This window comes from Zonotrichia albicollis, chromosome 5, assembly GCF_047830755.1.
Source record: "Zonotrichia albicollis isolate bZonAlb1 chromosome 5, bZonAlb1.hap1, whole genome shotgun sequence".
Classification (NCBI taxonomy): domain Eukaryota; kingdom Metazoa; phylum Chordata; class Aves; order Passeriformes; family Passerellidae; genus Zonotrichia; species Zonotrichia albicollis.
The window spans coordinates 64806132-64819446 of record NC_133823.1 but is presented as its reverse complement, the minus strand read 5'-3'; the positions used below and the strand labels follow the sequence as shown (position 1 = coordinate 64819446).

The window sequence follows — 13315 nt, the reverse complement described above, 5'->3', positions numbered from 1 at the left end:
CACACAGTTCTTTTTGCTGAACTGTATAATACCCTTATGAACATTACTGGGCAAGAGCTGCATCTGTAGGAAGGAAAACATGGCCTCTTACTTTAATTGCTCAGCAGTAAATTGCATAAGCAGATGCTTAAGCTAGAAAAAAGAGTTGAACCAAGACACACCTTCACCATTCCTACTGTTTGCCCATCTGTTTCCAGCAAATAATTCATTCACCAGATCAACCCCAAAAGCAGAAGTTATTGGGCCACATGAGGAGAAGTTATTGGGCCAGAGAGAAGCATGAAAAACGCCAAACCTGAATTTGCCTTCACACCCATCTTATTGCACTGATTCATATCAAGTTCCTTTTGCTTTATATAATTTGATGTTAGGGAGAGGCAGACCAGACTCAAATACTGAAATATTTGATTCCTGATCGCATCCTGTCCTGTGGCATACTTCTGTCCAGAGACGGACACACTGCCAAACACACACCACAGCAAGTCTGGTGTTTGGGATTAAAGTTTGTGTTGCAGTTTCTGGCTTTGCACCTTGAAAATGTTGACACAAGGATTTAATTGCTATTTACAACATTGAGAGTCACTGAAAACAGGAGGGAGGCAGCATGCAAGGTTTTTTAACTCAGTTCACAAGAGCATAGAAGCTCTGTGCTGGGGCTTGCAGGTTTGTGCCAAGCTCAGTCTCTGGAGCTGCTCTATCTCAAGTGAGACAGTTTAGCACGAACCCACACAGCTTCCCAACTGCTGTAAAATCAGAGGTTTGGTTTTTCCTCTCCCAGCTTCAGGTACTTGAGTGTGCTGCCTGACGCTCTGGGATCAGAGAGGTGGAGCAGAGAGCAATAGCAGCCTGACTCCTTCAAGTCTCTAACCCAAGATAACATCAAATACCTGTTTTTGACAAGTCTGCCACCCTGCTGGACACTCACACTGTGAAGCTGTTGGGCACCAGGAGATACCTGGGTATTTTTATGACTGAAGGCCAGACAATTGACTTACAACAGCAAAATGTGATGTTAACCCTCTCCTTCCCCTAAGGATAAATCAGGCTTCATCCTGACCCCAAACTTTTCAACTTAAAAAGCAAAAAAACCCTCAGGTTTCTAGGGATAGCTCTTTTCTTTTTCCTTTTTTTTTTTTTTTAAGTTTCTAACCAAGTTTTGAAAACCCAATGCTTAAAATACTTAGATTCATGCAAAGATGTCTCAGTAAGACACTAATACTATAAAGCAAAGAAACCTCTAATTGTAATAAAAAACTGCGATTCCCATTTCCAGTAACACCAGGTGCGTTGGTCCTTACCTTGGCCTGGGTAACGTGGCTCTCCTTTGTTTCTAGCTCTCTCTCACCCTTGAACTCTTCCTACCACTGGGCAAGTTCTGACCCTATCTGAGTCACACAAAATTACCTGGTGAGTACTTGGGAAGGACTGGTCAGCGCGGGCTGGGAGCAGGTGTGGGGAGGGGAAACAAGTCCTCAGGGCCACAGAGCAGGAACTACTTTACTGTCAACTCCAAGAAACAGAAATCCTTGATCCCTTTCATAGAAATTCAATCATCAATGCACAGAGACAATTATTTTTTCCTCTTTCATAATCAGCATAGTTTGCATGCCCTGAAAATCTATGAACAAGTCACAGCTTGGTAATAATGTTTCACCTTTTGAGTGAAAGGGTAACAATAATTTCTTTAGAGCAGGCAGGGAATGTGATGATCCCGGAGTCTTTACGGACTTTGTTAAACTTCTGCTCCTTGCATGATTAATAACTAAGTAATTTTAGGTTAATAAGTAATTGAAGGTTGCAGTTGAGCTACTTCATGACTTGGCCTCCAACCATCAACAAACACACTGCTGAAGATAGAAGAGAACCTCTAACAGGAAAAACAGAGATTCCTGTTCTATTTTTGTAGTAGACAATCACAATAAGCAGGCTGCCATGGCAGCATCACACACACGTGCTGCACTTCAGTGGAAGGACTTTGATAAACATAAAGTATTCCTTTGTTTTACAGTGAGAAGGAAAATCCCTAATCCTGTTTGCAAACACCTCTTTCTAGACAATTCATTAGCTTCAAGCACAGAAAATTCTTCCAGAATTTTCTGAGCTAGCTACTCTAATGCAAAAGGAGAGCCTCATCTGAAAAGACATGAATTTAACTCAAAAAACAAGTGATCAATCCTTTCATTCTCATTACAAATGCTACCAGAGGGGTGGCATGATCATAGGAACAAATCAAGGAATTAAAACCTGAATTTAGGCTACATAGGGCCTCCCACTCCTTAGCAAGATTATTTTCTGTCATCAGAACCAAGTGCCAACAGCAGTACTTGTGTGCCAGGACACGTTCTGGAGCCACGACTGATAAGCACAGAAAGCAGAAAGTAGATAACAGATGCTAGCTCAGACACTGAAATATATTACAGAAATGAAAATCACACAAAGGCTTGTGCTCTGCCATGGCCATAATCCCTCACTCACACCATTTGGTGGATTTGAGGGCCATGAGCTTTTAAGGAACAGAAAAGAAGCAGAGCTGAAGTTGGCAGCAGCACACCCACTAAAGTTTATGTTTTTAAATATCACATCAAGAGCTGGAGCTTACCAAACGCTGACCTTTGCCTGCATGGAGAGCAGCTTGCAGGTGTCACTGTTATTATCTCATGAGGCACTGCTGGATGGGCAGGTCTGGCCTAAGCACCTGCAGCACCTTTAGTCATGCCTCGTGGCTGTCACTGCCTACCCACACCCATGAAGTCACCCATTTAATAGTACAGGACTTCATAGAGGTACACCCAGATTCTTACTGCCTGGAGCCACAAAATATCCTAGAGGGCAGACCCAGAGGGGACTGCCCTGTCCCAAAGAGCTACAGCAATACAGCTTGTCACTCCCACTGGAGCTCAGGCAGGAGTAAAATCACCACATCACACCCAGCCACCTTGCACAGCCCTTAAAAACTGTGACTGGGCCACGATCAAGGTTTTCAGATGTGCATTTTTCTTAAGTCCACAAAACATAATTTGTCCATTTTCTTTTTCTGTAGGTCATGCTATATATATGGATTTTTCTGTCTTCAAAATACAAAACCCTGGGTCTCCCTTACTTTTGACACGTGCTATCAAGACCCTCCCAATCCCCACACAACAACCACCCACCAATGCATTGCAGGATCCTTGTATGCTCAGTCACTCCTCTGACCAGTTGAGGCCATGTGACTGTATCCCCTGACTCCTTTTTCCCATTAACAATGACTTTTCCTCAATTTTTCCTTCAGGCAGGTGAGTCATGATGTGGACTGTCTCCTATTTTCTATTTCTTTTAAAAATGTCTGTCCAGAGCTCCCCTCAATTGAGCAGTCACTTCCTAGAGTTCTGGGGAAGATTCAGATCTTAATCCTGAACTGAAATTGTTACCATAATTCCTGGAAGGGCAGACTCACCTGCTACAGCTGGGGCATCCTTCCAAAATAGTCTGTCATTTTTCCTGATACTTCCATTCAGATGAGGTGTAAATATGCATTTTCAGTGTGAAAGGTGTTACACACCAAAGCTTCTCCTGTACAGACAAGAGGACAGTTTGTCCCTGCAGCAAAACACGCTGAAATAAGCATCAGTAATCCTTAGATTTGTACCAATTAGTGCAACAAAAGGGTGAGAAAGAGCTGTCTCTTGTTGTAGCTCTGCCTGAGCAGCAGGGGATCAGAGGCTGGTGGGCACGGGGCAATGGCAGCAGTGGCAGTGTGCCTGAGCAGCCCACGCTCCTGCCCTCACGGCCCCTGTGCTCTGCAGGCATTCTTCACATTTCTGCAGGGCACACAGCTCTGCACTGTGTGCTGCTGAGCACAAATCTCCCCACCGACACCTCAGACTGCTGGGAAGCTGTGGAACCAGCCACATCTGACACCTAAAAATGCCCCTGTAGTGAATATTGGCAAGCAACAGCCCTGAAGCATTAGAAAAATTCTTCACGGAGAGAACTGTGTAATATGTGTGCATTGGAGATCCATACAGACAGTAGAGCAGATGACCCAGAAGCGTCCATGGCACTTATTTATTAATTTGGTCTTGAAACCATGAGCCCAGAGAGCACTGGGGAGGAGAAAGTGCAAAGCAGAACAGACTAGGCTGACTCACTGAGGTTCTGCCCTGAGCTGGCTGTCTTGAGGGGACCACTGTGACTCCTCTCTGAGCAAGTTCATGCTCTCACACAGACACTCCTTGACTCAGCTCAGTCTTCTCACTGGAAATCACCCTGCAGACACTGCAGCTGCCTGCTCTGTGTCACTCCTGGCCTTCCATAATGCTGCTTTTCCCTTACAGGATTAAATAACCCCTGGGAGCATTGTGCTGCTGAGCACATTTCACCAAGAATAAATTCATTTATATACTTACTTCATCAAATTCTTATCCTTCTCCTAAGTGTCCGATTGTATGGATCACATTTTTCTTCTCATTCAGATATTCAAGGCCCAAATTCTTAGGGTCTAGAGCTGATGGTGGCATTTATATGTCCCCTCCAGGGCAGAGGTGGTGGCATTTCAGCAGCATTGGAGGAAACAATAGAGTCTCTAATTTGAAGGGCCAAACCCTCTTTCATGCTTGGCTCACCCATTTACCAAACTATGCTAGGCTTAGTGGGAATTAAGGGGGCTAAACTTTCATTTGATTGTCGAGCACATCTGAATGTCTTTCTGGCATAGAGAGGCTTTGGAAAAACGAATCCAGATGAGAGTGCCATGGAACGTGATGGAGTATCAAACCACTATCTGATTTGGACTATGAGCTCTGCCTGTGCCTGTGCAAGGCAATATAAACAAGTCAATAGCTGTTTGGGAGATGCTGAAATTCTGGAAAGATTCTTCCCTGTGCAGTTTTTTGGAAGGTGTGTCTTCTAATTTGGAATTTGATCCGTCTGAAACTGTCATTCTCAGCCCCATGGGCAAAACCTTGATCCTAGCCAGTGCACATGTCCTTACAAGTGAAGAATCTGAATGCACTGGGAATGCAGAGTCAGCCTCTGAGTTGATGCTGCCCTAGCTTTTAAGAAGCTCGCAGGAAACCGCAGGATGCTGGCTGACAGAGCCCATCTCCAACAAGAGGATGGTCAGTCAGCTAAAAAGCTGCAGAGTGTCTGTAGGACTGTTACCTGGAAGCTGTGCTCGCCCTAGTCTGTGCACAGCGCACAGGTTCTAACCAGTGCAGGAGCAGACACAGTTTCAGGCATGAAATGCTATGCCTGAGGTGCTGCAGAAACACGAACTGCATTGAGCAGTAAATGTCAGCGGTGGGTCTCAGGTGAGAGCAAAACCCTCTCGTACGTACACAGCTCGGGTGGCGTGAACTCGGTGTGCGTGACCGGGTCCGGCCAGACACGCAGATTTTGGCTCTGCTGTTGGACTGCCCGTACCACGGCGGGGAGCGGTGCCGTGCCTGACCGCAGCCACGAGAGGGCGCTGCTCCCCCGCGGATCGCGCTGCGTGGGGCACCGGGAGCAGGGTGTTCCGAGCGTGCATGGACACGAGGGGATGCTCCTCACCCTGCGGGCTCCGGACCGCCGTGACCCCGGGATGTGCCTTGGTGCTCCCGGGAGAGGGGTGTTCCGAGCGTGGATAGCACTGCTATGAGGGGATGCTGCTCACCCGCCTGACTCTCAGTGGGCTCTGGACCGCTCCCGCTGTGCCCGCGGGATGAGCCTCGGTGTTCCCGGGAGCAGCGTGTTCCGAATGCAGATAGACACGAGGCGGTACTGCTCACCCGCGAATCGCTCTGCGGGGCGGCCCCGCAGCTCCTGGGGGATGAGCTTCGGTGTTCCCGGGAGCAGCGTGTTCCGAGGATGGATACCCTGCCTCACAGCTCTGTCATACACCTACCTCCTCGCTCAAACACACACGGGAACAACTTGCCTTGCCAACTAGCCCGCCCTGAGAAGCGCTGCTGTTACATTTTGTTGTGCTGCGCTCTATGCAGCGACCCGCGGCAGAAGAGAGAAGGACGGACGGACGTGCAGCTGCCCTCCGCACGCTGCGTGGCACATGCTGAACGCCCACACCAGGGTTTCGCTGCCCAGGACTGCCCCTGTAGGCTCTGGGGCTGCAGGAGTGGATGTGGAACTTTAAAAAGGAATCCATCCTCAGGGGTACTGGGACATGAAAATATCAGTTTTGGTTACAAACTCGACAATGGGTCAGTGACAGGAAAGATAACTGGTCCTGGACAATACAGTACTACAGACTCCTGCTTGGCTGAAGGTGTTAAAGAAGCACTTGAAAGAGAAATCCCAATATTCCTAGAAAAGCCAAATACTATTAAAGGAAAAAATCTGCACTAAAAGTGCTGAGTCCTGGACAAAACAAGAAATGGACATGGCCAGTGTAGCCTGTTGTGTCCTAAGGGCAAGATGCTGCTTCTGCCCTTGTGAACAGGAAAAGATCCTTTCTTTTAGCTTGCAGATTTGAGTTCCTATCAGGAAACAGTGTCTCCTCCCATCAAACACTGCAATCACATAAACAGGGATCCTGTCAACTGGATCTAAATTGTTTGAGATACTGGTACTGGGAGGTGTACCATCATTGGGTCACCTGCAGGAAGTGTAGGAACTGTTTTTTACCCCAGTTGCTGCTCTGCCTGTCTGCTGGACACTGTTTGCATTGGCTGCTGGATGGCACCTTGTTAAATATTGTAAGCTTCTGACTAGTTATGACCCATCAGGATAACCTGACAATTTCTGGGTTCAGGCTGATGTGTCTGAAACTGACACAGCAAAATGTTACAAGCACAAAACTCAGAACAGACTAACGACACAATGCAGCACTTGTCTTCCAGAGAAAAGGCCCACTTGGGCAGTCAGCAGCTTGCTATTTCCTGGGTGGTTTGTCGGTGCACGCAGGGACGTGCTGCTGCAGGTTACTTCCAGGGTAGCTTCAGAAATTAATCTGCTTCTCATAAAATAAAACATGAGTATCTCTTTGTCATCATTTCTGAAAGTCATGTGGGCATCAGTTTGTTCTATTTCTGGAAAACGCAATCCTCAAGAACACAGTTCAAGTCCATGTTTGGACACTGTTGGAGCGGAACCTGAAATTCAATAAGAAAGCTTTTAAATATGCAGTTCAAAGCCTTTACAAGATGCAACCATTTTATTTTGGGTGTTTTTATAGACGTCTCATGCATTTCACGGCCAACCCTTCTGGTGGTTATCAATGTGCCCTGCCATTGTGTTGTACCTTGTTCAAAATAAAAGCCAGACCAAAAGGTATTGGAAAACATTTAATCTCATTGTGTGTGATGTCAGGAGGAACTATTTAATTCTTTTTTGCTAGAGTAGAAAAAGCAATTTCCCAGGGAAAGAATGTGCAGTAGCTGTTAATAGTAAAGAGCTGCCTCTATGTAACACCTTTCACCTAGGAACACGAAGAAATTTAGTCTAAAACTTCCCCATTAGTGACTGAAGCATTATTATTAAAAACCTAAAAAATAGTGAAATCCGTGGACAAGGATTTTTCTACACGCTGACATGACTTTGAGTAATCCAGATTCAAATATACCTGGTTTACAAAAAGAAGAGAAGGCTCACTCTGAAAATCACCCCACACCCAGGCTTTCAGAAAAACCAAAAGCATTTGCAGCCAACAACTGGACCAGGAAGCACACTAGGTAATCTCTGCCACCACTGCCAAGGAACAGAAGATCCAGCCTAGAGCAAGCACATGTGATTTAAAGTTGTTCAGTTTCTCACTGAGCAAGGAACCTCACATAGGAAAGTAGTAAAGGCCTGTTTACATTGAGGCATGTATCCAAGACAATTAAAAAAAATAAAAATCAGAGATATGTGTCTAAAACTCAGCTGTCATTTAAAGATGGAAGGCCAGGAGATCCAGAAAAGGGTTTTCTGGTGTGCTGTAACTTGAAGGAAAGCTTCTGTATTTTACCTTTGCTGTTTCAGAAATTATTAAGATTTGAGTTTTATTTCTGGTCAGAGGACTTAGGAAAAAATCAGGCATGCAGAAAGGTCACAGAAGGCATCACAAGCTGAAGCTTGTTTGCAGTCTGTAGCTGAAGGAGTTGAAGGACAAAAGTCCATTGAGTCTTTTCTTCCTGCAGTATTTCCAGCTAAATCCTTTCATGACCCGTCAAGCTCCTCTAGAAATTTACCTTCATAGTCCTGGGACCTCTCCATGCATCCTCTCTTGCCCACAGGCTCAGAGGCCCATTTAAGCTTGGGCTTTGGCAATTTTCCTGCTTTTGAACTTGGTTGGAGGAGCGTTTGCGTTGGGCTCAGCCTCTGCTCCAAGTTTTCCTGGCCATAGATGCCACTGATGCGGATGCCTGCCCTGTCACTTGGTTTTCTGGCTTCACCTGGGACTGGCCTCATTGCCCTGAACTTTGCTGCTGATGTGGGCTTTTGGTTGGACCCAGAACTGCCAGGATCTCCTTGCTCAGGCTCTGTGGGAAGGAGCAGGGCCAGTGAGGTGCCTGCCCAGCCTGCTGGGTTTGGGTGCTTGGCTTCCCATTCCTTAGGGAGCTGCTGGTCCCTCCTGGGCCCCTGCCAGAACTTGCCCACTTGCTGCAAACCTGAGCACTGGCTGCTGGTAGTATTTTCTGGGTGCTCTCTCACTGAAGGTGTAAAATCAATTGAAAATAAATGTGGAAAAAAATAAATATTGTGATTCATGTGAGAGCAGGGGAGACACATAAAGATGCTTTCAAGTGGATGCTCTGAGTTCACTTCTGCTGCAAGTAGCAACATTCTCAGCTGGTACCCTGTGATAGCATCCCCTTCTTAGTGGTGTTTGGCCATCTAATGCTTCATCCCGGACCCTTTGAAGTGAAATATTAAATGATCAGATGCTTATTATATTCACCTCTTTCACACCTTCTGAAACAGCCATTAAACCTTTGAAGCCAAAGAGTAGTGAAGGATGCCCACAAGAAAGGAATGCCTCACATACCAACAGGAAGTCTTGGCATTGTTCTTTACTTTAAGGATCTTGTTAATGCATGCGAGATGGGAGGAAAATTATCAGATTACAGAAGAGGAAAGTGGGACAGGGAAATCACCTCAGTGACTTCAGTGGGGTGAATAAGACCCTTGCAATCCCCAACAATGTGTTAAGACAAATAATGCAGAAGAGAAGAGAAATAAATCATGCAAATCCTTCATTAAAGGATTGATACCTGTGTCAGCTACAAGCAGGAAGTTCAGCTTTCAGGAGGTGTCTGTAACAGGCACTACTAGGAAAACAAAATGGGCTGCGTTGAAACCAGTGTGTCACTGGTGGCTGAATTTCCTGGCTCTGAGGTGTGGAATGAAATGATAATCCACCTCAAATCCTTTATCCTGTGATAGTTTATTTGTTTATGAAACATGTTGAGGGTGAAATATATTGCTTGAGTCCTTTCCAAAGGATTATAAGGCAGATCTGTCCCAGAAACAAAGAAAGAAAGACACTATGTTTCTGAGTCACAGATTTACACGATTTCTTTTCAAAGGCTTAAAGTGCCCAAAACATTAAAGATAAGATTATGTACCCATGATTTGTATTGTTTCACACAAAACATACAGAATAAAGTTGATGTTTCTTTCAGAGGTGTTCTAAGTCCACACTTCTAAGTATGCTTGGTAACTCCCATCCTTACTTTAGAAAGAAAGAAAGCCCAGTATCACTTACATTGTCCAAGGTCTGTACTACTTGTGTTTGAGAATTGTGCCAATTCCTTATCCGTGTAATCCATGGCAATCCTCTATTCCTGTTTTTTAAAATGCATATATATGTATATAAATATTAAAATACTAATCATGACATTCTCAAGGCCACTAACTTTTCTCCATACTGTGTATTTTAGTGTTTCTTTTTCTGAACCTCTAGCAATTATTCTGAAAGCCTCAGTAACTCAAACTCATCTCCTGGTAGACAGGCACCTTCAATCTGTGCAGCCATGTAATTGTGTTGAGGAGAAGTCAGGCACAAAGAAATAAAAATTTTGATCTTCAGCAGTAATTAATTTTCTCTGGCAGTACCTTTGAGGATGAGTCTCATCTTTGATGAGGACTTGGCAAATCCTGGCTTAATCAACTATCCCAGAGTCACAAACCTCTGCTCCAAAGCCAAGAGCTGCACTGAAATCTCTGCCGTTCCAGATTAACACTTTAGGCACGTGGTTGTCTTTTCTCTGAATCTATCCATCTTCCAAATCATGTGCATGCAATAAATATAATTTACTTGCTGAATTTGTCTTGGATAGTCCTTATAATTTTCTTTCACCACAGACTTGCCTAAAGCTGAAAATTCCAAATGGGTCCATGCAGTACATTGCATAGCAAGGACTGCATCCACTGCAATGTCCTTTCACAGGTGCACTTGGAAAGCAAAATACTGAAGTTCTCTTGATTATCGCTTTCCCAGATACCCAAAGACTTCAACTGTAATTAAAATGTGAAAATCAGACCATTTATTCAATGGTACAGCTTTAAACATGAATGGCCAGCCTGTTAACTTGCCTGAGAAAATTAGCTTCACATTCCACACATCCAGAAAATAGGCACATCACAAAGTGATTTCATATCCTTGGCTTGAGCCTTAGGGAAAATTCCTGCTCCTGGCAGGATGGTGCCCTGCTCTCCTGAGAGCAGGACCACCACAGCTCTTCCAAAATGGCACTGTCCTCGTGTGTGTGCCACCAGGGCAGAGGTGACACCGCACACAGGGCTCCCAGGATGACACTGCAGTACCAGGACATTGCAACATGATGCGGGGAGGATTTGATTGTCTTGCTGGAACTCATTACCAAGTTCCTGCCTCTAAGAACAGGAATCACACGAAAATGCCCTTTGGATGTCCCAGCAATGAATCACTTTGAAATGGGTGATGGCTGCCTCACAGGTTTGAGGATGAGGCCCTGAAAAGCAGCAAAGGTGCAATGTAGTGGCCTTTTGCAATTCCCCTGGGCAGCAACTCCTCCTGTGCCTCCAGCCTGCTTGTTCTCCCTCTGTCCCATCACAGTCACATGCAGCTCCAGCTGCAGTGCTCCAGCTGGGATAGAAGATGTGCACTGCAGGTCATCCCAGTATGGTCTGACGGCTTCCTGAGCAGCACTGAGTGCTCCATGCCCTTACTGGCTGCTGCTGAGGCTCAGGGATCCAGCATGCTGTCAAAGATATCCAGCATTTCTTTAATTTACACCCACTTCTCCTAGCAGGAAGAGCAAACATGACCCAACTTGTCATGAAATGAAGTGACCTTTATGTTAGTAAGGCTAGTTCCGTGATAAAATGGCATTATGCCTTGCAGTTCCATTGTGTTGTATAATTGAAATTCATGGTGCCTTGGTTCATAAGGGCTGTAGAGCCATTGCCACTAATCCCTCAGGTATTTTCTGTCAGCTAATAGAGTGTCTACTGTCTCTGGTGCTTCATGCTATGGATCATAGTAAATAATTTTCCAGGCTGTGCTGTTACACTGAGACACACAGTTTTGAGGAAGCCACTCAGATGTTTTTATTTCTTTTCCAGTCCTGGCCTCTTGTTTCCACCTTTGCAGCGCAGCTTTTGCACCACCTACTCAGTTATTTCACCACCAGTGTCCTAGAGTCAGATTATAAAATGGACCCCCTCAAATAAGAATCACACTAAAAGCAAAATGACCAGCCCTGAAATGAAAGAAATCTGTCTACAATGACAAGCATCCCAGAAATCTCAGCCCATCCTATTCCCAGGTCTCAAAGTCAGTTCCAAAAGTCCTCCACTGAAAATCCACTGTGTCTGCATATTAAGGAAAACCACTATTCCTTTCTGGATTAATCTGTAGAAAACATAGTAAAACAGCACAATAGATGTATATTGGGAACTATCTTTGATTCAGAGAAGAAATACAGACAGGCAAATAAAGGAGGACTCCAAGGAGCTCTCAATGTGTAACACAATTTCCCTTAATGCTCTGCTTAAAGAATAAAATGTGATTTTTGGTATCTTCAAAAGGGAGGCAATCAGTTTTCTGAACTTCTGCCACTTGGCTTATGTTTCCTACTGTCAAAAAATCACATAAGTACTCAAAAAATGTGTTTAAAAATCAAATTGCTTTGCTCTTATGCCTTCTGCCCCAGACACATGCTTTTCATCTGCAATTTCTTTTGGTAAATGATTACCATTATGTTTGGCATTTCCTTTTGGAATAGGCTGTGAAAAGGATAGGACATGCAGTGGCTTATAAAGGATTGCAAGGATTACTCTCAGAGTGCTCTGGGATGAGTTCAGACCATGACACACAACTTTGTAAACAGGGATCACAAAACACCCAATCCAGAAAGTGCATGATAAAAAATTCTACTGTGACAGAGAGCTTTGGACAGGATCTGACTGTCCATCATGGCAAGATTGTTTACACCAGGACAACAAGGAATACAGCAACTTTTTCATTCTGCGTGTGCATTTCAGGGTTTTGAAGGTAGATAAATGGAGCCTATCCTGAAAGTGGACATAAAAGACAAAAAATTTTAATGAGGATGCACAAACACACTCCAGAACTCATTTTCTGCTTCCTGTCCAATTCTGTACCTTGAAAGTGAAGCTTTATTACTTGAAGTTTATAATCAGTTTACTGCAAGCTGAAGTGTGATCTGTAGCTATTTCCCACACCTCTATAATGTACTTCAGGAACTTGTGTGAAAGGTGAACAGTGACGTTCAAGCCAACAAGTGAACATCCTGCTCATCTTGCAACATAACTGGAAGGAAATTGTTTTCAAACTTTAGTTAAGTAACTGTTCTTTGATCAAAACCACTGTCCCATAGCTCTCACTAAAGTGCAAACCAAATCCTGATGTACCAATAATTATGCACCACCACTGCTACAGGCCTGGTAATTGCTGTTTATGACACTCTTGCCTGAAAACTCTTTGTGTCCCAGCTGTAGGAGCTTCCTAGGCCTGCTATGCTCCTGCCGACTTTTGTCACTTGTCACACTCAACATGCAATCAGCCACCAAGGTGCACCCACCTATTGTTACAAAAGTAACAATAAAGCCCATGTGCAGTAGGAGAAGAGTTGGAACCACTGTGTCAATGTGCTGTGAGAGTCTTAGTGGATTTGATGGGACAGAACTTGGCTAAATGGCTCAAGTAGAACAGTAAAACTAGAATGCATGGGGAAAACCTTTTCAGGAGACAATCTTTAAAACCTTACATAAGCCAAAAAGTGGATGAAGCATGAAGTCCAACCAAGAAGAACTGCTCCTAGGTGTTATGAATTTCATATTTACTCTCTGACAGTCTGTGAGAAACTCTTCTGGAGGATATCTTACCAGCCAAGGAGTTTCTGTCCTCTAA

The 13315-nt window shown here is 44.6% G+C and overlaps 1 long non-coding RNA gene across 1 annotated transcript in view; it reads right to left on the bottom strand.

Annotated features, from left to right (window-relative positions):
- Positions 1 to 3151: 3151 nt before the first annotated feature.
- The window catches only part of LOC141729200 (uncharacterized), a 50520-nt gene continuing 40356 nt past the window's right edge, over positions 3152 to 13315 (bottom strand). Inside the window, exon 6 of the long non-coding RNA XR_012580542.1 lies at positions 3152 to 7070. This is a non-coding gene — a long non-coding RNA (uncharacterized LOC141729200). The remainder of the gene's footprint in view (positions 7071 to 13315) is intronic.